A 27,820-nucleotide genomic window follows, 5' to 3' on the forward strand; every position below is an offset into this window, starting at 1 on the left:
ATTGCTCATAATGAATCCATGCTAATTTGTTATTTGAACCCCCTGCAGTCCCATTTTCCCCTGATAGAGCTGGATGATGGGAAAAGGTAGGAATATTGCCTAAGTTTTTTGGCATAGTGTAGCTTTCTGCTGAAACAAATTCTGATTGCTACTGATCTAGATGCATCTTTTCTTTTCTTTTAAGATTAAACCTGCAAGCCTCAGAATTCAGCACACAAGAGCAGATATTATCTGATTTTATGTTGATTTTGTTAGAAAAGCAACTCAATGTTAAAATGCCAAAGAAAAGTTTCATAGAATCATAGAATCATTAAGGTTGGATGCAAAAAACCACCATTATCACCCATGTCCCTAAGCACCACATCCAACCTTTCCTTAAACACCCCCATGGACAGTTTCTCTGAAATGAAAACAAAACCAAAATATCAGTATTTTAAAAATAGCACATTTCAACAGGATTGAAAGTGTTCTTCCCTTCTATTTTCTTAAAAATCAACGACCAGTTTGACCAAATTTCAGTATTCTGGTGAAATACGGATCCGCTAAAGTGATCCTGACTGGCTGAGGCCAAATGTGCTATTTCTTCTGGGTTGAGGTTCCTATGAGCCTACCAAAACTGGCCTGGTTTTCCATGAGTGGGGAAATTATTCCAGTAATGTCAAAAAATGCCCACCCTAAATTTTCACTCTTACCCAGAAATCCAGGCCCATCTGGACATTAAAAGCAGGCAAAATAAGGTGTCAGGTGAGAATGTGAGTCAGAATTTAGTATATACAGCCTACTCTAGGAGTGGGTTTGGTGGTCTCCAAAGGGCAGAGGTGAAGAAGTTGGATTATATGGAGGCAAAGCTGCATACAGCATGTGAAGAATGCATGGAAAAGATAAGTGTTTTCTACAGAACATACCAGCTGCCCACTCCTATTTCTATTAACAAGGGCAAAGGGGTCTATGAGGGGGGAAGAGGGAAGAGTGACTTTCTATACTGTGTTGGGATAGGGGAAAGAATAGTCCTGCTTGGGGAAGCTGGATTTTCTGGGAAGGTTTGTTGCTGGAAGAGGAAGAAAAAGAAAAAGAGATGGAGGAGAAATGGGTTCAACAACAGAAAATGCTTATTCCTGGTGAAGTCACCTACATTTGTATTTTGGTAGAATATCAGCCTTCAAACAAAGACATCCTCAATCACTTTTCCTTTCCCTCCCATTTTCCTGTACTATATGTTGCTGACTTGATGTGGCAGAAATGCCAATTTGCACTGGCTGTGAGTCTCTTCTGTGGACCCTACTGCCTAGCTCATCACTTTAATTAAAATCTGAGTAGAGAGGCCCCATGCCACTTTAAAATTCAGTGTTGGAACAAAAGGTGAAAAATCAAACTGTGCATGTGCTCATTTCCAGCTGAGGAGGGGACAAGAAGAAAAGAAAACTGTCAGCATCTCTGGAGATGTGGTCCATTTCCACACAAGACCCAGGTACGATACATCAGGAAGTCAGAACAGGCTGCAGAGTGCTTTCAGTCCTTAAAATAAAGACAGATTCATTACGAGTGACTCCTGTTTTCCCACTAGTTCACAAATATTTTGTTTAGTTACACAAATTCCCTGCAAGTGACGGGCGTGCTGGCGGGTCAGGGGACCTGCTGTTGGGTTATATCATTGTTATGAGAGTCACGCTGCTAAGGAGCTTTGAGTTGTACCCCATACTGAGAATAGTCCAAATAATCTGTGACTCAAAGCATCTCTCATCAGGGATCACTGTGAACACAGGCAATTTCAGCTGACCCGACCAGCTAAACACAAACATGTCAAGACCTCAATAGCACCAGAACATTTGTTTTAAATATCCTGAGTGTGAAATCAGGGCCAATGGGCAACATCTATTCAGTAATCATTTTGCATGCCAGATGTTTCTTTCTCTAATTTTACTGCAGAGCATATAAAAATATGTGCTGGAATTAAAATGACGATTGGGAAGAACACAATAGCCAACCTCTGGTTTATTGCAGCAGCGTAAACTGGAGTAATTTCCAGGAAGAGAGACATTACACCAGATCCACATGGGTGTGAGTTATGAATCCAGCTAATTCTCTCAGGGGACGTATGTGTCTCGTGCAAACAAATAACATGATTTATGAGCCCTTTAAGTTTTGAGAGTGGTAGGGCAGGAGAGAGAGCTTAGCCAAGAGTGTCTTCCAGAGGAAAAAGCAAAGTGCACCTCAGTAGCTGAGGTATTGAGGCTAACCACAATCCTTACCAAGGTGTCACAGGCCCAGAGCAATCTGCAGTCTGCAGCAGACACCCACAGTTGTAAAACAGTAGCCAGTATGAGGCATGGGGATACAAAAAGTAGACCTGTTTGGGGCCTCGGCAAGGCTTTTAATCCATATGCCCTGCGCAGCTATACTGATGCTGTACTATGGGAATTTGTTCTTTACTATAGAAGACTTTTTCGTCAAGAAAATTCTCTCTCTCTCTTTCTCTTTATTTATTTATCTATTGACAAGAATTTTCACATGTGTGATGAACACTCAAAGCCTGAGTCAAAGATTAGAAAAGGTGGGTCCAAAGAGAGTTGTCTGGCTTGAAATGAGCTGCACTTACTGAGATCTGTGCTCACAGCAAAGGTATTCTGCAAAGAAACAGAGCTGAAGGACTGTTCCTCTTGTACCAAAGTATCAAATGACACTTTTCAGGGCATTGCTGCTGTGCTGCATTCTGTAAAGAAACTAGATCAGAAATAGAGATGACACAGCTCAAAAAGGTAACTTGCCGTTCCCTCCACACTGTCAATAGATTCAGAGCAGGAATAATGCCAGATTAAAGCAAAGCAAATATTTGCAGTACAATATTTTATTCACTAGAAAATTCCTCACCTTTTTTATAGATCATTTTGGCTGATACAGCAATTCTTTCGCTATAAAGTTTTATTTGAGTGTTTTCAGAAGCACTACTCAATATGAGCTCAGGAGGACAGGAGACTTTCTTAAAAAAAAAAAAAAAAAAAAAAAAAAAAAAAGATACGAACAGAGAATTCTTTTTTCTGTACATTTCCTAGATCTTTGTAGGTTTTTTGTCTGATATGGGAGGATAAACAGATGGATTTCTAAATGACAGAAATATCCTCAACACAAAATCTCAGACCCCAGAGCTTTGCATACAACTCCTTCCTTTTTCAGCTCATTGGCCATAACCCTGAACGCACAACCCTGAAACACTGCAGGGAATTTAGATTTGAATTTGAAATGAAAGGAAGGTCCATCTGTTGAATATAGGCTTTTATTTACCAAAAGAACCCAAACTCAAACTCGTTGTGTTGAACTTTGGCCATATATTCAACAAGATATGACTTCAAATGCAAGTAGGCATGGCTTCTTAATAAAATAATAATAATAATAATAATAATAATAATAATCCATATCTTTCTACCTCTTAAACGGAATTTCTTTGTTTTTCTAGGGTTTGCCCTCTTTCCTGCTCAAAGAGCAGGCATTTAGCTGATAAATGAAAGACCTCTTCTTCTGGGTACAGTTCATCTTGGAAACCCTCACACTATTAAAAATTCTAATTAGAGTTTGGAAGGGAATCCAAAATGTTCTAGGAATTAATTTTTTAATTCCTAGAATTAATTTTTTAATTCCTAGAAAATAAATTTCCTAGGCTTAAGCCTTTCAGGAGTGTTAAGTTCTTTAGACTGAGCAGGGTCTGTCCAGTTTGCCTACCTGGAGATATACATTCACACTTCACCAGAGGAAAGCCAAACTAGAATTCAGGAGGACTCAACAGAAAATCCCACACACTGAGCTATCTTTATAAATACCTGGGGCACTAATTTGTAGTTTACCCCAGAATACAAACAGGGGAATGCATTGATTTTCCATAGATGGTTATGGGAAAAATACTTTTCCACAGTTCTGATTACTTTGAGATAATATAGATTAATCCTAGCTTCTACAAAGCCAGTTTCACTGTCAGAGACTGTCAATAAAGTAGCTAAGATTAAGGGCCTTGCTCTGGATTTTAGCAGCACTTTAAAACAACAAGCATAAATGCTTCACTAATATTTAAGATGGGATTCATTGATGTGGCCGTGCTATTTAATACCCATAACCCGTAACCATCTTTTAAAAAATACCCATAATAAGCTTACTAGCTGCAGAGGATCCTGTGCAACCCCATAAAGAACCCTAACATGAAAACTCAATCAGAAGAAGCTAGTTTCTGTTCGTTCATGATGTTATTTCATGACAAAGATGGTCAACTGTTTAAATAATCTATGTACAGCCTTTTTTATTTTTTTTATATTTTATTTTTATTTTTTTTATTTTTTTAATTTGCCTTCATGAAGTAGAGCATAAAAGCTGGCACTTGGTTTGGTGTCTTTCAATATGATTGAAATATTGAGCTCCTCAATGCTCATACTTACGTCTGTTTTTACACTTTTATTGTCAGTTACAGTCATTGAAACAATGCAGGTTTTGAAAAGTGCTGTGGAAAGTAGTCGATGGCAGAGCAGCCACATCCATAGCTTGCTGCACAAATGCAGTATCTATTATTATCTATTAATATATTCAATTTAAACTAAACCATTGAATAAATCAATATATTATATAATTAAATAGATAATATAATTATCTATTAAATACTGCATCAAGTAAGGAATCTACATCTTTACCATATTGGTGTTACTGTTGCAGTTTGATCTTTCTGGTAAAGAAGGAGGAATTGCATCTTTCCTGAGACAAAGAGCCCACCTATATGGAGAAGCCATCATAGGCAGCTCTGTTACTTTGGACATGGGTAGAAAAAAACAGCCTGCAGTACCTGAGTCAGCAGGAAGATCTTAGCAGAGACAAGGATTGGACACTTGCAAAAATTTGTGAGATTTTAGCCGAGAATTTCTGTGCAAATTTCTTCTTGGGTTTTCATTTCTGAGACGTTCATTCTGAAGTGCTGTGTACCTGGCTTCCAGGCAAAACAAATAAAGCCAAAGAGCTGACCAGAACTACACCCTGAAAATAATCTGTTTATGAAAGCTGTCCTGGACTATTGAATTCAGTGAGCTCTGTGATAGTAATTGTAAGATTTCACAGTTATACTAAAAACAGCTGAAAACCCTTCAGTTATGTGTTGATAGCCAACAAAAGCTCTTTGATGTAAACCACTGGATTAAAACTGTTTGCCCTCACTATTTAGTGAATCCCAAGCACAAATACAGGCTGGGTGGAGAATGTATTGAAGGCAGCGCTGAGGAGAAGGACCTGGGGGTGTTGGTCAACGAGAAGCTCAACATGAGCCAGCAATGTGCACTTGCAGCCCAGAAAGCCAACCATGTCCTGGGCTGCATCAAAAGCAGCGTGGCAGGATGAGGGAGGGGATTGTCCCCCTCTGTTCTACTTATATTGCTTTTTTTTTTCTACATCATCATGCCCTCACCGCGTCCTTTTACAATTCTATCATTATATTCATTTATGCAGGTGATGCAGAGCACAGTGCAAAGTTCACGTAGCTGTCAAAATCCTGACTCTGGTATTTACTGACTTTCATGCTTCTTCTAGACAATGCTACAATTACCTTAATGTCATTTTTGTCACTTAATACTGTTGCTAACCCTCATAATTGTTAAGGGACTGCACAGTGCAATTTAGCATAATTAAGACAATTATAGTTAAGCACCATGCACCAACAGTTGGTAGCCAAAGCTTTTGCCCAGTGTAAGGAAAACCAAAGGCTCCATCTACTACAGTACAGTCCTCAGGCACCCCCAAGATTTTGGTTGGAGGTTATCAGAAAGGTGCTCATGGGGAAGACTCCTGCTTTGTCAGGGTACAGCAGATCTTCTGTCTTTTTGCCAAGTGGATGCTGTTGTTGAAGCAAGAGCAGGAATTGAGCCTATTTCCATCACCCCATCGGTAAGCACTTGAGAACTTGACCTCCAAGGTTGTTATCTGAACCGGGCTTGAGATCTCACCAATGGAATATACTTAACACTTTTCCTCCACATTTTACATCCATCTGAAATGTATTTAGCTAACTTTTGAGGTACCTTGCATGTAAAACCTTGAACCACAATTGTAAACTCTCCAGTTTCCCTTATTCATACAATATTTGATTTGGATGACATGTTTTTTACAATATTTATTTTCTGGCCCATTTTGAGACTCTTATGTTAATGCCACAAGAACTTCAGTCTCCTGTATAATATTTCAGACATGGAGAAAAAAAAAATGAAGTGAAAAAAAAAAAAAAAAAAAAGGAAAAACCAACCGTCTGCATCCACTTAAACTACATTACAATAAAGCTCAGTAAAGATCTGATCAGCAGGTTTTTTTAGCCTGCTCCGATTTAATATGAAAGAAATTAGTGGAAAACCTAAAGGCTGAAAGGAAATTTTTTGCCACTGTTCAAAACAGGACATGAAACCTTTAACATAATATTTACACACATTATGTTAAATACTTTCTGCAAAGTTAAAATTTAGCACTGCTGGCTTCAGACAGACTGGGAAAGACATTTGTTTACACTTGATAAATCTGATTTTGAGAAGAAAAAGTTTTATTCTTTCTGTTCTTTCTGTGTATGTGCTAGCACTGACAGAACGATTGTGATTTAAAAGTATGTAAATATGTCCATTAAAGACTTCTAAACACTTACAAGACAAGAAACAATTTGTATTACACTGGGTAGTGTTTTCTTCTTGGCCTTCACAGCTCTTATGATTTATTATCTCTGCTGGCCCACAAAGCTTTTGGGATTCTGAACGCATCACAGCATGACCCGAGTGTAGCCTTTTTCATGATCGTTGCTTATAGACTTGTTCACATAGTTTCCAACAAAATATTTTATTACTTGGGGAGCAAGGTGTTTGCCAAGAAATACTAAATGGTCAGAAGTGACATTTTCACCAGAAAGCATTGACCATTTTGACCCAGGGAAGATTCAGGGTGCAGGATATAGTTTCATTTCAAAATCAGAATGAGATTTTTTTCTGGAGAGCAATCCATGCTCATTCACCAAGATTTGGAAGACAGAAGACCAGTCTTCTGCTCAGTCTGACCCAGAACAAGGACGTGGCATTATAATCCCAGAACTCTAAACTCTGAAAGTATGAAAGGCCAGTATGATTTCAGCTTCATGAAGCATGAGGACATTTTGAAAAACGAAGAGGTCTTCTCTAAAATAAGAAAACAGCTTCCCAGTGAGCTGTAATTAAATTTGTGCCCAATCCCATAAACACATACTGTTTATTAAGGATGTTACTAAGTTGTGCCATAGCTCCCAGGCAGAGGTGAGAAAGAAGTCTTAACTCACCATCTAGTTCTTTCATCTGAGATTTATCATCTAGCCAGCTGACTCTGACCATTAGCACATCAAAGATCTCAAAACCTCCTTCATGAAAAAGCAAAACGTTTTTAAGAGCCTGGTATTTCAAAGATCATATATTTGTAGATTTTAAGATCTTATGGAAACTTTGCAGTCACCTTCTCTGACATCTGCAGACCATAGCCCAGAGGAGGCTGCCCAGCAATTCCTAAATCAGTTCCAATAAATTGTGGTTGACTCAGGGCATCTTTCTCGGAAAGACATTCATTCTGATTTAAAGACTATAAGCAATAGAGAATCCACCACATTCCTTGGCAAGCTAAGGCAAGTAAAAAAAAAAAAAAAAAACTCACCAGCAGAAATGGGACTTTTGGCTGGACTCACATTTAACCTGTATCTTAAATATTCACAAAAGATCAAATCATTATATATTCACAAAGCTCACTTACACCTCCCCAAAATCATAAACACCTAATGATAAGTCACACAAGAAATTAAGTGAAGTATTCCTAGTTTTAAAAGATTTTTTTTTCAAGTCAGAGTTCAGTGCACAAATATCCCCACAGGGAGCAGGAGACTTTTCATCCAAGTCACATTCATTTATTCTTTTTGGAGGCTAAAATCTGAAGTTCAGAGGTAGCCTCTATTTAAAATACAAGAGCAAATCACGGCATAAAAAGTCTGCTCCTTTAACCTTGCCACTCATGTAGGTCTTCTCCTGATGCCAGTAAGAGTGAGTTGTGAGTTACAGTGACTCCATGAGTCAGAAATTGCTTGTATGGCAGGCCTCTCAACCAAAAACAGAAGATATTTTATCTTACCATGGCCCCAGTTTTGGCCAATTGCTTTGCTATACTGACAGGCAAAGGCAGAAGTCCTCAGTTAGCCCTGTGAAAAGCAGACAGCCAAAACATAAACAAAGTTTCTGTTTATTCTGAAGTCAGAAAATAATTCCAAGTGAACAATAAATGTGAGATCACATGTACTATTTACTTATCCTAAAGAACACTGTTATTCCCAAATCAGGCTAGGTACTTCTCACTTCTGGTCGATTCCTTTCGCAAATGCATCTCATCAGCTTCAGCTAATACATCACTGAAGCTTGACAATAATCACTGACTTTCTTTCTAAAGATAATCCATGTTTAAAGGCTCTGTTATATAATATGCAATAAGCCAAGAATATCTTGCAACACTTGGAAAGGTAGGGTAGTAATGTTCTGCCAGATTTCTCTCAGCATTTAAACACCATTTTTTACATGCCAAAAGTTCCTTCAATTACTAATGACTTGTGAGTTTTAAGATGCGTAATTTATATCTGAGAACAATTAGGGAAGGCAGATTAGAAAAACTTGTCTGTGTTTTGGGACATATTACCACGAGAAACGTCACTGAATGAAAAAAAAAAAAAAAAAAAAAAAAAAAAAAAGGATTGAAATTCAAACATGTTTCCCTGGGGAAAAAGGTCGGTGTCAAACCAGAGCCAGTTTTCTTCTGAAGAAAATTCTGGAGGAGAAAGAAAGATGTTTCAGAGCCATCTCCCGAATGGATGGGTGAGTGAGTGCTTGCGGTCTTGAAGAAGCAAGACCGCAATTAGTCTTGAAAAGACAAATGTGAGCGCAAAGAAAGGGTTTATGGTTTGGTGGAACAGAACATCCCAGACACAGGGAAAAGACATAAAGCCAAAAATATGGAAGAAAAAATAAATGGAAGGAGATCTAAAATGTTCATTGGAGAAAGAAGGGGAGTTTAGAGTCTCAAGCAGGATATTAAATGTGGAACCAGAGCATCACTGAGCTGGAGTCAAAACATTGTCTTCCATTGTTCACAAGCTGAGCAAATATAGCCTGCTTAGACCAAGCAAGTAGAGAACAAGAGTCGAGAAAAGAGATTCATCAAGAGGAGGCCTGCCAGGTCAAAGCAGAAAAAATATCTGCTGTAGTGACAAAGGGCCTGTTTGGGGCCAGTAGTCAGGCATAGCCGGGAGTTGCTGTTGCAGCCACAGCCCAGGGTGGGCCGAGCCCAGAGACACAGCCCAGAGGGCAGTGTGCATGCTGACAAGCAGGTCAGCAGCAAGGACTTGGCTGGGGGACTAGAGCAAGCACTGACCTGGTGGGGAGTCACAATACATCATTTCTGCAAAATCTCTGGGTGCAAAGGACGAACATTCAGCCGTCCAGACCTTCAGGTCATCATATGGGTGGGAACTTCAGTAGAATTCCTCCTGCTATTAGAAAAGTATCCATTAATTAGTTCTTAGTTTTGCCCTCACCTCACAAACACAACCATTTTCACTAATGCAAAGGTATGACTCCAAATTTCTAAATTCTTCCAAGTGTGCATTTAATGACACTGCTGTTCACTCATTGCCTAGACAAACTGTTTTAACACCTTCCTCTACTACATAGTTAATTTACACATCCAGAACAGAGCAAAACTTTTAACTACAGAGGGGGAAAGACATGCAAAGGTCAGTCCATCAAATCTGACTCTGTGGTATAGTTCTTCCATATTAAACAATGCAGAACTGATTTCCAGAAGCTCGGTGGAGCCAAACCAAACAAAACCAAAACAAAACAAAAACAAACAAACAAACTACAACAACACACACACACACACAACCACACAACAGATGCAAGATGCATATGAGCTTATAACCTATAAAATGTGCCTGTCACCATTTTGATCAATTAAATAAGCTTTGCCATTCTAGACTGATTATAATGACAAGCCTGAATATGCTTCATAAACACAAATATATATAGCTTTTTGACTAGCTAATAATTTATTACCACTATCTCAGTACCTCAGAATGGGAAAATTAGGTTTATTAAGCATTAGGCATTATCAGCCACCCAATAAGCCTGGATGAATTATTGGGACAGAGCCCAGATACCTTATTTTTCTACTACAAGATCCACAGCTACAAAGAGAAGTGTCTTTGGTACATGGGCATTTCCAAATCCATCTGAAGTCAATGCACCTGATTGCAGCCTTTAATCAAGATAAATGGGAGAGCAGAAAATTACTCTTTTGTTTAACTACAGAAGTTCATATCACTCATTTATATGGCATGGCTTATCTATGAATTAAGTTGTTTTTGGTGTTTTGCTGGGAACTGAACACATATTGCAAACACTGCTCATGGTTCACTTGACCTGTATGTCTATGCAAGTGACAGAAGGAAACAGTGGCAAGGAGAAAACAACAGGAAGAGCACCTATAAAATAAAAACACCAAGAAGGGGCAGAAATACTTGAGAAGAAACATGGCATTGTGCACATGAACTCTGACTGCTGATTCATTGCTTCAGGTCTCTGTGAAGAGACCATAAGTAAAATGGTTGCATTCAAGAAATACCTGTAGCCAATTTCTCCTTCCAGTGAAAACAATCTTGCACACCAAGAATTCTGGCTACAGGGAAGGCAAATGCTAGTATCAGCAGAGAAATCAAGTATCCCAGGGGAGAAAGGCCGAGCTGATATCTGTAATCAAACTGGAACAAATAATGAAGGTACTCACAGAACTCAGCAAATGCCAAAAAATAATTAAAACAAGATCTATACAATTACTGGAGCTCTCTAAAAAGGAACCAAGTCAAAATTCTGTAGCTTCCCAGAAAAGACAGCAACATGACCAGGACTTTGGGGGCAGCATGAAGTGTGTCTGAGCAGACTGAAAAGCCCTGTTAGAGCAAATAAAGTTTGGACTGACATGAAAAAGAATTCCTCTAACAATTCCTCTAGCACAGTATACTTTTTTTTTTTTAACAAAATCCAATATTATAAATTTAAGAGAAAGCTGTAAAAAAAAAAAAAAAAAAAAAAAGAAGCCCTGTAAAGTGACATGTCTTCCCCTTCTCTGCTGTCATAGATCATAGATTCTGGTTCTCAGGTTTTCAGGTTTTTAGGGATTTCCAGATTGCACATTATAATGGATTAATATAATGATGACCAATAGGATATGATGGATCACAAATATTCCCATAAAAAAGGGGACGTTGTTTTCAACTGGAATTTACTAATACAATGCAACTGAAACAAGGACTCAAAGAGCTGAAAAAAAAAGGGGGGGGGGGGGGTGAGAGGGGAGAAAAACAAGCTTGAAAAATAAAGCAGATGTAGGCAAAAGACTTCCACTAAAAGAGTACTGGTGGTTCTTTCTCCTTCAGCTTCTATTTGGGAATATCAAATAGAAGAGAGGGTATGTGTCAGGTAAAGATTTTGTGAAAGCATCTCAGTTAATCTGAAATTCCAGAAGACTCGTTGGGGGTTTTATGTGCCAGTTCAGATAGATTATCCTGAGCATCTCACTTTGAATGTCATACACAACACAAGCACTGTAAAGGCAGTGTGTTTATTTAGACTGCTCATCTAAATCTGTTTGAGATCTGCCACTGGTCTGAACTAGCCAGACAACAGGTTAGAGCTGGATGGAAAGGGAGAGGGAAAATGACCTTAAGTAATAGGCAAAAAGCCCAAGCTGACTCTCAGCTTACATGAGTTTGGATTCACAGAAAGGCTTATGAGGCGTAAAAGACTAACGAGCTCATAACTCAGATATACCTCTTAAATCAGATAAGAAAGGCCCAGGATGCCTCAAGGCAAGGAATAAGATGCTGTGGTGCTCCAGCTTTCCAGTCAACAGACCCTCTGCAGAAGAAGGGCCCACTGTAGTGAGGATGCTGGAAGCTGGTGTCTCTGAGCCATGATGGACTGCTCTGTCCCTGGCATGTCTGAAGCAAGAGGACTCTAACTTGGCTCATGGCATTTCTGAGCTAACAGGGAAACAATGAAACTCAATTTGTTTGAGAGAGAGAGAAGGAGAGAGGAGGAAAGTTGGCAAAAACACAAAATTTGGGAAACGGACCAGATAGAAGTTATTGTTATGAAATTTCTTTGTTTCGTGGCCAATACTGTTATATATTTCCAGCTGGCCAGACAAAGCATCATGTGTCTTCAGTGTCTTCTCTTTTACCCAAGAAGCTGGACAGAGGAAAACGAAACCTGAGGAAGAAGCTGAGTTGAACAAGCAGCAGTGACCAGTTCAGCACGGAGCACAGAAACCTTATCCTGGGGAACCTCACAGGATTCCTGTTCTTGTTTAGAAATGTAAGACACCCTATCTGTTGTATTGTGTTGGTCTTAAAAGTGGAAAATGCCCCCAAACGAGGGGAAAATGTACCAGAAGAAGACCTGCAGCAATTTGAAGTGACAGCATTTTACCCCAGGAATGAGCTTGTCCCATCTGGGAGGTATTGGATGATTTAGCCTGCCACTGTCAGCCTTCTACTTTAAACCCAAATAATAACATGGAGTATTTAAAAACCTTTGAGCAGAATTTGCTCTTTTCACTGCTGTTCTCTGATGAAAAAGCAAGTGGGCTGTCAATAACAGACTGAGCACAAAGAAACATGAGTCAGTTAAAAAAGATACTTGTTATGAAACCCAGTGGGAGGGAGAAATCTCCTCTTACAGAAAGAAAACGGAGGCTCTCGAGCAGAGTCAGCTCTCCAAACACTTTCTGACGTGCAGTTTTCTGTGGATTTTTTGGCTTATACAGGGCTTTGACTTTACATATAAATTGTGGAGAAAATGTTATACAGACCTTGGCACTGCCAAGAGCTCCTTTCAGGTAAAGTAATAAGCTCTCCTCGGGAAATTTATTTACCCTGCAGTAAATCAAATTCTACTCCAAGCCCTTTCTGTTCGTATATTAACACTGTCCTCATGCTGTAAGCAGTAGCATGTGTGCTCCCTGAAAGAAATTCAGAAACGCAGGTACACTAATGGTGGAGATGCCCCCTGAGCCTTTTAAACTTTGAATTGAGAGTGCTTTGCTGGTTTATTAGATTTTGTAAATCTGGAAATCCCACACTTGCCTCTATACCAACAATCTGATCGTGTATTAGTAAGGTTCAATAGCAGTTCATCTGGTTACGTGCATCAAACCTCCCAAAAAGGACTGGGAACAGCATATTCCATTCCTTTGAATAGAAAAGCACTCCAAAAAGAGAGTAAAATATATCAGGGCACTTTCCACAGTGCAGTGTAAACTCATGCCCTTCATAAATTCTCATATGTGGTTCTTTAAAAGAAACACAGAAGTCTGGATCTTATATGAACCTTCTACATAGCAAAACAGAAAAAAAAAAGCTCATTTCTGCTGAAGAAGGTATTTTTATTTTATAAGAAGTTTCCCTCACATTCAAACAGAGAACTTTTAGAAGAGGTATTTTGCCTGGTGTCGGCAGAGCTATGAGGAAGAACAGGCCGAATCAAGTGTGGAAGGTGGCTCTGAATGCAGTAGGATCACCCAAAAATATGTCACAGGATACTTCAGGCTTCTCCTACCAGAACCTGAGATTATCATTTCAGAGACCAAAATCGTTTCAACTTGAAAAAAATTAAATCCATGAATGACCCGGAGTCTAGCCCAGACAGCAGATTTTGCAGGAACAACAGAGATCTTTTAGAGACACATGGAAAGACTGTTCCCACATGTTGAAAAGGTAATTAGGCAAGGGAAACAAACAAACAAAAACAACAACAACAACAACAACAAAGTTTGAATGAGATTTGGCCAGATGAGTGGGAGCTACAATGGCCTCATAGGAAAAAATTAAAATATTAAAAAGCAAACCCCATTAAAGATAATCAAATCTCTAAATTACAGTGGAAGTGTGCTGTGGTATTGAGATGAACAGCCAGGAGCAGCAGTACCAGTCTACAAGGGCTGGAAATGCCCAGCCACAGAAAGCACTGAAGGCTGTAGGTACAGAAAGCCTTTGCAACACACCTGGAGAGAAGGCAAGGAGATATTCTGGGAGAGGACTGGTCTGGAAAGGAACTGAACTGTAAGCAAGGGAGCAGACTCCAGTTTTATTACTGCTGCATCCAGAATAATGCTTTCTGAAAAATAAATACTTGACTGAAATGTGCTTCTCCTAAGGAAAATCAGCTTCCTGGACCCCACTTGGGCTAGCTGTATAGACCAGAATGCAGTGACATTTATTGGAATTAGTTGTACCTGAAGGCTACAGCTGCCAGCACCACACAGACTACACAGACTAAGGAAAATTACACTTGGTGCCCAAAAGAGTCTATAAGATTAACAGGAATTAGAGATTTGTAGAAAAAGATTCACAGGACTGAGTTAAGACCATATACAGAAAGGTCAGCAAAACCAGAATCCTGCTCTCAGCCCAGTGCTTGGTTCAATTCTGCCTCTCCAAGCTTTCTCAAGAGCATATTTCCAAATCCACACCAATGAAAATGTGTGGCTCACTGTTTAAGGTAAACATGCTGTTTGCAGAAGCCTTTGCATTTCACACATTAGATTGAGTGTAAAGGGATCATCACCGAGAAACTCATAAACACAAGCGCATTTGGAACACAGCTCTGTAATCACTCATGTTTCACTCTTTATATTGCTTCATTAGAGACTCATGCTTAACTGTTCCATTTCAAAAAATGACGAAATCAAGCCTTCATGATGGGAAATTTGCACCGAAATGCAGTCTGAGTTCCTGAACCATGTCTCTAAGCTGAAGACAATTTGATAGATGGTGCACTGACCACACAGGCAGGTTCAAAAGAAATCAGTTCAGAGTTCTGGAGAATTTTGAAAGTATTTTTGATCAATGGTGTTTGGAAGTCTCAAGAACATTAATTCCATAGCCAGTTTGCCAAAATGTCTACCTTAGACACAATTTATGAGTGTACATGTCAAGATATATTTAGAATCCTTTGAGACTTCCAAGTACATGAATAACACACGTATCATTACTACCTTTTTTTAACTAGCATCATATAAATCAAGTGAGAGAGCCAGGCTTTCTCAACTAAGGAAAACCACTGAACTTAAAATAACAAAGGTAGTACTTATTTATTAATGTACAATGTCCAAAATTCCTATTAAATTCTGTCAAGAACAGTTTAATGCAGCTCACTCTCAGGAATTGAAATTAACACATGCTTACTTAGAGGTTAAATCCAGCACTTTGCTATATCTGTATTTTTCATTTATAAACTGAAGGTTAGGAAGTCCGTGGCTTCTAAACTGAAAAGGTGTGAAAATACCAAAGAAAAAATAAATGGAAACACCATCTGAATTTGCCTATTGTCTTTTCACTCAGATATTTATAAAGTGCTCCGTGTCAAGGTACCATAAGGTGTTAATTTATAAAGTATTTAAGGTTGGTAATAAATCAGAGCCTTTTCTTCATGCTTTCTGAGATGGCAATTGTGAATCAGAAGGTTTTGGAGTTTCTTGACAGCCAGTTAATGCTTTTTGATGGGGAGTGTTGTCAGTAGTCTAAAATATTACTCATTCTGGATGGTGAATAATGGTAACTGAGGACTCAGCAATGAAAGATTAGCATTACCATTTTCTTCATTTCTCTCACCGAAAAGATTGGCAGTAATACAAAAAGTCAGAAGGATCATGAGATAGCACTTTTGTATTCTGTATGAAAATCAAGATCAAGTGAGCTTTTGCCCTGCTGGTTGCTAGGAGATTTCTGGCCTCCCTGAGTACTCCTTAGGACATTTGTGTTACACTTTTGTCAAAGGCTTGGGACAAGCAGTGGTATTGTAAGGTAGCTATTTTGATTGTATTCCTCAGCATGCTGAGACCATCTAGAATAGACACAAACTATGCTAGGGTTGGCATCTTTTTCTTTTTTTTTTTTTTCTTTTTTTTTTTTTTTTCCACAAATACCTTATAGAGTTGCCAGGAGTTTTTCTGCACCAATTATGACTTAGAGAGGGGGAGTAATCTTGACTGTTGCTGTTCCTTGGATAGTCACCCAACCAACACAACTGTTACCCAAGAGTTTTTATAAGATCAACATGAAAGGGCTTGTCATTTCCTTGTCTGATTATAATACCCTGAATGATAAGGACCAGTGTGTAGCTCTATAAAACCCTAACTTCATTCAAATTGGTTTCCTTGAGACTGACTCACTGTCATTTCTCTAAACTGTTGCAGCTGAATCCTGGTGCAATTCTTCATAACAATAACTGCATTTGCTTTTGCTGTCAAGAAGACTCATTTGAACTTTTTTTTTTGAACACACGCATATTACCCTTGGCAAGATGCAAAAGTCAATTTTCTTGAATAAAATTGTTCTTAAGTGCTCTCACTCTAGTTCTTTCACTCTTAAAGGGCAGTTTAATATAACTTTTTCCTGGACAGTGAAAAAAACTACTGTGAATATGTATCCTGGGTGTTAATAACAAGTTTAGGGAGCATTTTTCAGAAAACAAACAAACAAATCTACAAATCTACTCAATCTACATACCAAACTATTTAAGTAAGCATGGTTATTGAATGCAGCATGGACAGAAAGGAAGACTAACAAGATGGTATTATTTTATATAATTTATAATATTATTCGGAGCAGGGCACCCAAAATAGACCTGGTAAAAGCAGAGCCATAGCTCTGCCTTCTTTCGAACCAGTAGCTGGTCACACTGAGAACATTTTGGTCACCATAGCAGACCTCAGAGAGATGCAGGAGATATCCTGTCATGCAATGTAGTTCTGATATGACAGTATGTCCATTAATGAGCATCGATTGTTCCTGGTGATCTCCTTTGTTTTGGTACAACAGCCTTTGGCTTTCCCAGGGGTTTATCTGCTTCTGGTACTTAACAGGGAGACCACTATTTCCAAGCCTTCAGGTGCAACTCCATCCACATCAAACAATTCTATAACAAAGAATCCTTTCCTGCTTACTACGTCCCATATAGTTTCTTGAGCATCTATTTTGAGTGGAAAACTCTGAAGTTTTGTTCTCTTTCCCAGATGCTTTTTTGAACTCTCACCTCTCAAATATCTGCACTCCACCTTCTGTCTTTCGTTCAGCCTCTCGTACACTCCGTGGCATTCAGATCTCTTACTCTTCTAATTTTTTACATTGCTCAATGTCTCAAACCCTTATTTAAGCATGAAAATCTCATTCCAATCATTACACAGTTGTGGTGGGTCAATTCGAAAAGACCAAAGGCACTGGATGTTTGTCAGCAGAGGAAAGACGTGAGCAAACTGGCAGCACAGCAAACCTTTGTACTGTCTACAGCACACAGAAGAGATGCATTGCAGATGCCCAAGTAAAAGAAAAATATTGGTAATAATGACATTGCACCTTCTATGAAGGCCATAAAGGGTCTTTGTACAGTGTACAGTATGAATAATGTTAGCCTTCTTTGCTAAATTACTTCTGCACAGTTTTAAACTGACTCTTGCTCTAGCACTTCTTCCATATTTAGTATCACAATGGGTTTGCAAAACTTGAAGCTTCACGTTCAAATGGGGCCCCTGGGGTCTGTGATATCTCAGAACAAGAATTCAAGCAAGAGAAAACACCATGAGCAAGACCTTTCTGCTCCCCCAAAATCATTGACCTATCAGGTATGGCATATTTAGTGGCATATTTACTTTTGCTGTAAACTTTACATGAAGTCTCAGAACAGTCTGGACTTTGAAGGACCTCTTAGGAAAAAGAGACAGTTCTAAAAGTGTCACCTTGTACGTGTCAAATGATGCAAAGCCTGTATGGGTTTATTGCCATATGTATGGGCCTGTTAGGGCTTTATTGAGAGAGAGAAAAAGAGAAAGAAAAATTTGATAAAGGAGGAGATTACACATGACTTTTGAGTTTGCAAAATAAATTTGATTTAGCAAGCTGGAGCAGCAGAGCTCGTGCTCTCTGAATTGGAGGTTAGTTTCAGTTAATGGAAAATTTTAGTTCTGAAAGAACAAAAAATATGTTAATACACTGTAAGTCAGTAAAGACATCTCACAGCTGAGAACTGGCAACAGGCAAAGTCATTCCCCTCTAAAATGTTACCTGAGGGAATTTAAAATAATTTTAAATTTTATACCGCTATGACTTTATTTCATCTTAAAAGAAAGAGAAATTATATCCATATATAAATGTTTCTTCTCCTGTGTTGAAGTGATTATATATATTTTTTTTCCTAGAAATACTGCATAGAAGATGATAACTCTCTGCAAAGAGACACTAAGGTTTGACCATCACTGAACAAATCATTCTAAAGAAAGTTTACAGCTTTCCCCCAAAGATTTAAGGGCTGTCAGGAAAACTCAAATGGAAAGCAAGGCGGTGGTAAGAATTTTTCACTTAAGTTTCCTACCAGGTTGTCTTCCAATGGGCACAGGCACTTAGTTCTCTGCAAGGGAGGGCTTTGCTTGGAGCTGATCATTGTGAAATACTCCAGAGGTGCATGGCAGTTCCTGTCTCCTCTCACTGGCTTTATGGTCATGTCATCAATGGTGCTAGAGATTTTCCAGGCCATGCAGAAGGACATGCCTTGGCTCACCAGCGCATATATTCCAGTTGCATTTCGGTTGGCCATTTCCATGACAGTCAATATTCACACTTCCAAAGAGAAGCAAGAACATTGGGGCTAGGCCAGGATAACCTATAAGAAGTACAGAATAGTGGATTATTCCCTTCTCTGAAGTTGGAGAATAATACAAGAAAGGTGATGATCAGCACCATCTTCAGCTTTGGTCCTGTGTCTTCTAAAGAAATAGAAGGAGCTGGACTATGATTTGGAGACCTCATATTTTCAAGGAGGGGGGAAAGGAAGAGCCACAACATGGCAGACTGCTGTGTGGATCTCCTTGGAGTAATAAATGTTTTTCACATGGATTCCAGGGCTACTGCAGTGACAGCCATGTCTGTGGCCTCTCCCGTGACTGACCAAGAAGGTGGAAGGTCTGTAGAGTTCCCTTGGATTCTCTGCTCCTGTTTCTCCCTGTGCACTTTTCCCACATTGGAGAATGCTGCAGCTCTCCATCTGATGTAAAGATATAACAAGTCTGCTGGCTGCTCTGAGGAGACTTCCTCAACAGCCTTCTCCCTAAAGCTATCAACCAGCATCCAGAGATAGCAGAGTAGTTTTCACATTCCTGTGGGGCTCACAGTGATTTCACTGTTCTTATCCACTGCAAATCACACTTTGATCCATAAAGGCTTGTCTGTCTTGTCTATCTTTTAGGAACATTGCTCTGAAAGTAATTATGGTTATGTTTGCAAAGAAGCAGCCACAGGTGTTGCTGCTGGGAATGAGTGAATCCTCTGTTAAAAGTTTTAATAGAAACTAATACTAAGAAATGCTTACATTAAAGTTCAACATTAAACATAGTACAGGAGGTAGAAAGACCAATTAAATACACCGAAAAGTGAAGGGAAATGTGGGGGTGGAAGAAAAGTGGAGATATTTTGCTGTTCCCTGACTGTTGCCCTTGAGAAAGTCATTCCATCCGGAATTTCACCAATGCCATATCCTTTGTAAGGTCTCAAAACCAACATTTAAATATATTTTTAAGGATAACCATGTCTGAAAGTTAAAGCCCTTTGGGACAGAATAAAAGAAGGACTTCAAAGTAACAAAATGCTAAATCTGGCAATTTGTTTTTAATGGAAGTAAAAACCTGCACAGTTTTATATTTTAAAGTGCAATAAGAGAGAAAATGTCACAAGTAGAGTTCAATTTCTACCCATGGAATTGTGCCCCGATTTAACAAATTCCAGCTTAAATGCTTCCACCACAACTGAAAAATGTTTTATTGACCTCAAGCTCATTGTACAGCAGAGGCCCAACAGTATTGCTAGGACTGGGATCAAAGAATCATATTTTCAGAGCAGCAGACTAGCTTGATGTGCACAATATCCAGCTGGCTAATGGTTTGTAATCCAGCAAGTGCTAGAACCCCACCTTTTTTTTTTTTTTTTTTTTTTTTTTTTTGTGGGCTTTTGTTCAGGATGGGCTTCTCCATGTTGCATCAAAATGTATATGTATTTTGTTTTCAGAGAAATATCTGGTCTCTCCTCCATTACAGAGCATTGCTGCACATGGACCTGATTTGCCTTAAATCAGACTTCAACCATACTGGATAACCAGCCTGAACGCTGGCATTTAGCTACACTTAACCAGAGTGACCTCTGCTGTTATGGCTTTCCTTTAGTCATGAAAAAGTCACTGCTTTTCTGTGTATTAAACTGCATGAAATCAGTGGATTTATTATTATTATTATTATTATTATTATTATTGCTAGTTAAATCATGAACAAAATCTATTCTACCCACATAGTTAATAAGTATCTTTTTTTTTTTTTTTTTTTTTTTGGTTATTATTTTCTTACCAGTTCAGCTTTCATGTAACTGAGTACCTGGTTTTAATACTCTGGACATGGGACAGAATTCTGAATGCTGCCACCAAACTGATGCATGTCCCAAGACATTTGTCAAGATCTGCCTCAAAAGGTAAAACTGATGCAGTAAATCATTGTCTATGTGCTGGGTTATTTTCAGATTTGCACAGTGGGAAACTGCTGTCTTGGATAATACAATGTCTGCAAGTTATTAAATTTTGACCATTGAACCTACTGGTACTTAACAGGGATGTTAAGATTAATGTTTATGATGTGTTTTGGAGATGAAAGCCACATCAAAATGTGATTTATGATTTGGCTGCTCAGCCAGCAGGGCTAAATGGTGGGAGCAGCCTGAAACTGCAGTCAGGGCAAAGACTGATCTGCTTCGCCCAGCCCCTGGCACTGGGTCTCCTTAGTGTGAAATTGTAGAGTAGTGGGGGGACCTAGCCAGGATGAAGGATACTGAGCTGTTTGTTTCCAGACTGGCTTATCTGGCTAAAATATATACATATATATATACATGTATATATATGTGTGTGTGTGTGTGTATATATATATATATATATATATATATATCAGCTATAATGCAGTGTTCAGGCAAAGATAGTGCATTTTGCAGGGACAAAAGCACAGCTCAGAGTCCCTGCCTGAGTACCCGAGGAGACCAGATATTGTCACATCACTTTGCACAGATCAGGTGGACTAAAGGGTTATGAAACTCAAATGTGGATAATGGAAACCCCATTAATGAACACTGGGGCTTCACAGACCAATTCAGAATACAACCACTGATCATTTAGAAACCCAGAAGACTGACATACAGAGTAAGGAACTGCCTAGAGCAGTTCCTTAGGAGGTGTTAAATATATACACATGTGTTTGAACTCCTCTCCCTATGAGTTGAGTCTGGGTGATCTCTTCTGACTTAGGAGTCAACCAACTCTGGGTAAGCACTAAAATGAGTATCTCTAAGAAAAAAACTCAGCAGTCCGCCCATGGCAGAGGTTATGTTTTACTTTATGAAATTTATTTTTTTCACCAAAATTCTTAGCTCTTCTCCAGAGTTGTCAAGATACAGACTAGCCTGGCTGACAGAGAAAAAGAGATCATGGATTCTCTGTTCTGTTGAACCTGTGTTGCAATAGAGCAAGAGTTATATGGTCAAGAAGAAAGTAAGGTCTACACTCAAATCTTCCCTGTGTCATTGGCATGCCCTTGTCTGTGCACTACTGACCACCTTCTCTACTTCTTCTTGTACATTTTTCAACCCATTAATAGCTTTGGCCAAACCATCCACTTGACATATGACTTATTAGCTGCAGAAGACTAAAGCTGTTCAGACTAAAGCCAAGACAACAAAACTGACTGAATGGCCCAATACTGTTGCGTTAACGTAATCCTAACAATTCAACGCACTTCGAAAACAAACAGCAAAATAAATTTTGCTGTCATCTAGTTTCTTTTGTCTAGATCTCCCGAAGTCATGAGGCAAAAGATCCATCTATACAGTCTTCCTGCTCAGGAAACAGCTCATTAAGTCTTTAATTGAAGAGAGAACTCTCTTTTATTTTTATTGGAGAAAGGAGCAGAGGAAGGACCAGGCATATTCCCATATGTTATTTACAAATACACCAATTTTTTTTGGTGCTCATAACAATTAGCATTTCTGTGCCAGAGACAATTTACTAGTCTCTGTCTGTGCTGAGTTTGGCTGTGTCTCAGCTGCAGGCAGGGTGAGCTCTGCAGCATTTTGCCATGCTGGGTTGCCTAATTATCCATATTACCCTCATCTGGAAACCAGGGCAGATGGTCAGACAAGTGTGCACCCATGTCTCTTCCTAATGCGTAGTGAGGATGTAGTTAGTGCAGCCCAAGACCCGGCAGCTGGGAAAGCTTCCCACATTTTGGGTGTATCCATTCAATTTCTGGAGGATTTTGGTGAGAAGTTTGGCATAAACTAAATAAGCACAACATAGCAACGCTACACTCATGATTGATGTAGAGTATGACGCCTCTCAAGATGTTTCCCTCTTTTCTGCAGTGTCCCAGATATCTTAGCCAAGCAGATGTTCACCATTATTTTGAGCCATGGAAAAATGTAGGATTCACACTAAAAGAAAAAACACAGAACGTGGAAGACATCTGAGCTATTCTCTGTTTGCTTTGTCTTGTAAGTCATTGGGAATTTGTGTGTGGTGATTTTTTGTTTTGTTTTGTTTCTTTCTGAGTCAGATCTGGAATGTGGACACATTCTGGTGGGACCTCACTGTTCAGCACCTTCAACCACTCGGGTAGGTGAGGCCTGCATCCCTCTCTCACTTTCTTGTTTGTATGTAAAAAAGCAACACATTTTTGTGAAGCATTCAGAGGAAGAAAGGAGAGATCTTTTTGATAATATTCCACTCAGATTCTTGCTTTAGCATGTTCCTGTGCCCAGTGTCTGTAAGAGGAAAAACCTAACAGCCCTCAAGATGCCATGGCTGCCAGCTCCATTGTCTTTCTGGGGATAATGTTTCTCCTGTAATTATAACCCAAGTTCACTTTCAGCCATGAATCTTTCAATTTCTATGAAATTTCAGGACTTGTTTCTATCTTGTATAAAATACACTCCTTGAAGTTTTCCATGAAAACTGATGGTGATAAAAATCCCCTATTGTCTGTTGTTGGCACAGAAGAAAGGCTGCTGGAACATGGCATGTAGCCATTCACTCCCACCTTTCCTTCCCAACATTGTCCATTATTAGCAGAGTCATCACTGACCCAAATAAATGCATTGTTCCTTGAGGCAGCGAGAATAATTTTATTCTGAACTGATAAAGCTTCTCCCTGACTATTTACCACTTGGACGCCGTTACAGAAAGATGGTCCCCATCTGACTTGGCAGTTCTTATTGGAATAACCCCAGATCTTCTCTATACTTCAAGCAATTTGACCCATTTCTTTCTCTTCAGCAGCACATTTACCCATGAAGCACCAAAGAACAGAAAGCTTACCAGAGAAGGAAAGTCCAAACAACTCTCCAAGGGCTCGCCATTCTTCCACCTCATCAGGAGCTGTAGTATTTAGATAGGGTAAGATTTATTCAGCAACTAGCTAGCCTGTTTACAGTACATTTCAAAGCAAACACAGCTGCTGGAAATGCTGCCATTTCAGATTCTCGTGTGAAAGGCAGTGCTTATTGCACGTGGCTCCTCCTTCCAGTTCAAGCCAAGCCAAGCACTGCTGCTCAGCCTGTGCTGCTCTTCTACAGGATCAGGTAAAGACAAAATCAGGTACTCATTGGCTTGGCTGCCCATCAGCTTTCCCCTGGGACCAAGGGATGCTGCGATTGCTGAGGAGAAGCCAGCTCTGTGGCACTGCCAATGTCTGGCTCCTTCCAGCTTTGCCAGGCCTGTGAATGCTGCTGCTTGGTACATTTTGTGCAGCTTCAGGAAACGGCAGTTCTGCTGAAGGTCAGGCTTTGTGAAACAGACACTTTTCTTTTCCCTTTTCTGGGGATTTTTTTTTTCACTCCCTCCTCACCCCACACTTACCCTGGGCCTCATCCAAGAACAACCCTCGTGCCATTCTCTCCCACCAAAGGCACAAAGAACTTCTTTTACCGACCCACTGGCTATTCAGGATACAAAGAAGTTAAACTAACAATGTGGTAGTGCAACAGCCCATTGAAGGCAGGTCTGGATGAGTCACAGAAATACAGTGTAGGAAGGGATTTAAGAGGCCACCTTCCCCTCTCCCCCAAGGCAGCAATAAGTATTTTCTCCTACACCATTTTCCAGTGTCTCTGCTATTTCTGTTCCTTTGGAGTACAGCAAGGTCTGGGTTCCTTCCCTGGAATGATAACTATTGCCAGGATTTATCACTCCTTGGAACAAGTTTGCCCAGTCCTTGTGCTTATTAAAAGAATATACCACCTTTAGCTGTGGAGTTTAAGCTGAGAAAAAAAAATGCTATCAGAAAAATAGCATTTTAAGTACATATTTAATCTTTCCTTTTTGGACAGAGGTGAATAATCTGCTCCGAAAGTATTTCTGTTTATAAGACCTTGGTTGCCTACCAGATGTGCTCAGGGCAGAGAGAGTGAATGCTAAATGTTCTGTGCTGTGAGTGGCATCATTTCCAGTTACCTGCTGTGGTATGCAGAGATTTAGAAAGAAAGTTTGAAAATCTAGAAAGAAATCTGGAATTAGTGCATTCAAGTCCTTAAAAAATGTGAATGATAGTACCACACTTAGGTTTGTACTCAGCCATGGTTGGAAGTGGCATCACCTCAGCATTACTGCCCTGACAACACCCATCAGAGATTTCTGCCCCTGCAGCCAGTTGTAAAAGAGATGTCCACCTGGTAATCCTAATTTTGTAAGGGAATTTGTCCTTCACTGAGTCCAGTCACCTTTTGTCACAGATTTTGTCATGCATATTATCCTCTCCTGCCACTTGTGCCCCATTTGCACTGTTTCCACCTTTTATCTATTTTATTCCAACTAGAGCACTGTTCTCATTGCTCTACTGAGTAGGAAAGGTCTTCTACCATCTTTTGGACTAAATATGAGTATAGAACATAACACCAGCCCTTCACACATCTCAGAGGATCTACAGCTTCTGCAGCTCCTAAGGTCACAGTGAATAAACAGCCCCAGGAGTGTGGCATCCCAGATGTGTGGGTACAACAGTCTCTGGTGATATGGTAGGACCAGAACCATGGTCCCCACTAGTGTGAGAGCTCACAGGTTTTGAAGGAAATCTCTGCTGGGTGCAGGTGCTGCAGAAGTGCCTAATGGTAATGCTCTCTCACTCCTACAACACGTGCACAATGCCCAGGAAGCTCTGTTCTTTATGGGAAGGTGAAGAACTACCATGGGCAGCAACCTACAAGGACACACAGCACACATAAAAATGCCAAAAGCTGTTTGTGTCCTGCATCTGAGAACACAGAGACCACTGGGGACCTACAAGGAGTTTTCTTTCATGTGGTACCACCTGGTATCACACGGAGGCTAGCAGAGGGAAGGGTTTCCTTGCTAATGGAGAAATAACATTTCAAAAAAGAGACTGTAAAATTAAAGCCTACTACTGATCTGAGGGAGTTTTAGGTTTGCAGCTGTGCAGTTCTTGTTCTGCATCCACCCACAGGCACCGATCACAGCCCATGGGTTCCTCAGCTGTTCCTACAGCACTTGACATTGTCCAGGATAAGCCCAACACAGTCCCTTGCTACGTGCAACCCTGTTACTCACCAGTGAGACACGGCTCAATAAAAGGGCACCTACTGTATTCTGTCTCTCTGCCAATACCATTAAAAAATATCACTACCGTTATTTTCAATGGGATCAAAATGATTTTCACATCAAGGTCTCGGGAACAAAGGAAGCTTGTCATCTACAGGGTAAATATTAACCACCTTTTGACTATTAGCAACCTAATTAAATGCTTATATGGAATACTTCCTGTGTATGTAAAACCAGGACATTAATTCTGTTGGGTATAATCTGTGGGTACTGTAATTACTGTAAAAGAAGACAAAAGGGAAAGCCAAAACTAACAAGCAAACAAACAAAAACCACCAAAGCAACCAGCCCTTTTATATTTTCATTTTGAAGATGTAATTTCGATGCTGAAAAAATTAAAGAAGCAGAATGGGCTTAGTTCAGCCTAAAAAGTTTCATAACATTAGGTGCAGATCATTGTTGGCTGATAGCAGTAAAATTATTAATGTGTTTTTAATGATTTTCTTTAGGGAGGGGGCTTAAAGCAAAAACTGGTTTGCCTTTTTTTTCTTACTTTTTTCTTTTTTTAATCATAGTCATTATTCTAAACATTTGTGGAATTGACCTGGAAAAGCTTCAGCCATGGCTTATTTCAAGCAGAAACTGAACTGAAAAATGTGTTGGTTCCTCTCTCTGGGCTTTGCTAAGTTATTTTGTAATAAAGCTGCATGGAAGCAAAAGCACTGAACTTCAGCTTTCTGGAGGAGCTTGGAAATGCTAGGCATGCTTCTGCACAAATCAGAGCAAACTCACAAATTTTTTAAGATTATCACAAATACAGATTTTCTAGTTCACCAAAATATTTCAATTTTAAAATAAAATCATTTGATTTTAATTTTTAGAGGCCACTTGTATGCAAGTTAAAAAAATACAAAAAATATATCAAAAGAAAAAGTCAGTAGGTTCCATTTCCAATTTTCCAAATCAAATGTTTTAATTCTTTTGTAATATTTTAATAATTTTCTTCTGATATGCAAGTAACTGACCATCCTTTTAGAAATGTGTTCATTTTGAGAACTATCTTAGCCAAGTTTTATCTCATGCAAATTTCTCTGACCAAATCTTTTATAACAAAAGCTAAGTTAATTATGCACATGTAAATTGTTTTCCATGGAAAATGCTTTCTTATTTTTTATGAATGCTAAAGAGTTGTGTGAGTAATTAACAACACAGATGAAGATCCATTTTGATTAGATATGGCATTAGATGCACTGAATTAGCCTCAGGAAGTTAACAGGACTAACAGGACAGAAGTTAACAGGACTCTTTTCCAACATAAAACTAGCACGTGCCAACTACTTTATCGAGCTGGAACATAAGACTGCAGACACATAAGATCTGATCTCAGCTCCCACTCCTGCCATAAATGTGACAGGTGACTTTTTGGACATATGCGTGTTACAAATGTGCACAGCCTGTCAGAACAAACCAAGCTTAAATGCATGAATAAAAACAAAAATATGAATTAATCAGTGTTCTTCTGAGAAGGGCTTTGAGCATACCTACAATGCAAGCAGCTCACTGCAGAGTATAACCTCCAATTCAGTATTCACGTAAGAGGAACACTAACAGCCTGAATGAGTTTTATGTTTGTTAAAGCTGCTTACTGACCTGGTAATCAAAAGAGAATATTATCCAGGAAATCATAGACCCAAATAATGATGCTTTTCTCAGTATCTCTCAGTCCAGAATATTTTTTCTTTTTTACAATAAGCTCCTGATTCTAACTTGCAATAAAAACATCTGCAAGCTTCCAGTGGGTTTAGTCAGCTCAGACTGATACAACAAAAGCAGGGGAAGTGAAATCCTGGCATGATCTACATAAGACTCCTTTTAATATACGTTTTCCATACACAGGCTTATATTACAGAACAGCTAATCAATGGAAACATTGTGCTGGCATCTGTGGGTAAAATCTAGACCTTGATGTTGACACCTTTCAAATATTTATAGTGGTTATTGTATCAACGCCTTAGTGATCTTGCAGCCAAGTTACACACACGTGTCCACATTTTCATAAAGCAGTCTCTAACAGACAGCGCCTTTTT

General features: G+C 39.3%; 2 long non-coding RNA genes across 2 annotated transcripts in view; one reads left to right on the plus strand and one right to left on the minus strand.

Annotated features, from left to right (window-relative positions):
• Positions 1-24,238, minus strand: part of LOC137855484 (uncharacterized) — a 50,385-nt gene extending 26,147 nt beyond the window's left edge. The window contains exons 1-2 of the long non-coding RNA XR_011095754.1: positions 23,499-24,238; positions 18,477-18,764 (exon numbers count right to left, since the gene is read on the minus strand). This is a non-coding gene — a long non-coding RNA (uncharacterized lncRNA). The remainder of the gene's footprint in view (positions 1-18,476; positions 18,765-23,498) is intronic.
• Positions 1,475-6,352, plus strand: LOC137855485 (uncharacterized). The gene is made up of 2 exons (XR_011095755.1): positions 1,475-2,551; positions 4,690-6,352. It is a non-coding gene; the product is annotated as an uncharacterized lncRNA (long non-coding RNA).
• Positions 24,239-27,820: the final 3,582 nt, after the last annotated feature.

The sequence above is a fragment of the Anas acuta genome, chromosome 4, assembly GCF_963932015.1.
Source record: "Anas acuta chromosome 4, bAnaAcu1.1, whole genome shotgun sequence".
Classification (NCBI taxonomy): domain Eukaryota; kingdom Metazoa; phylum Chordata; class Aves; order Anseriformes; family Anatidae; genus Anas; species Anas acuta.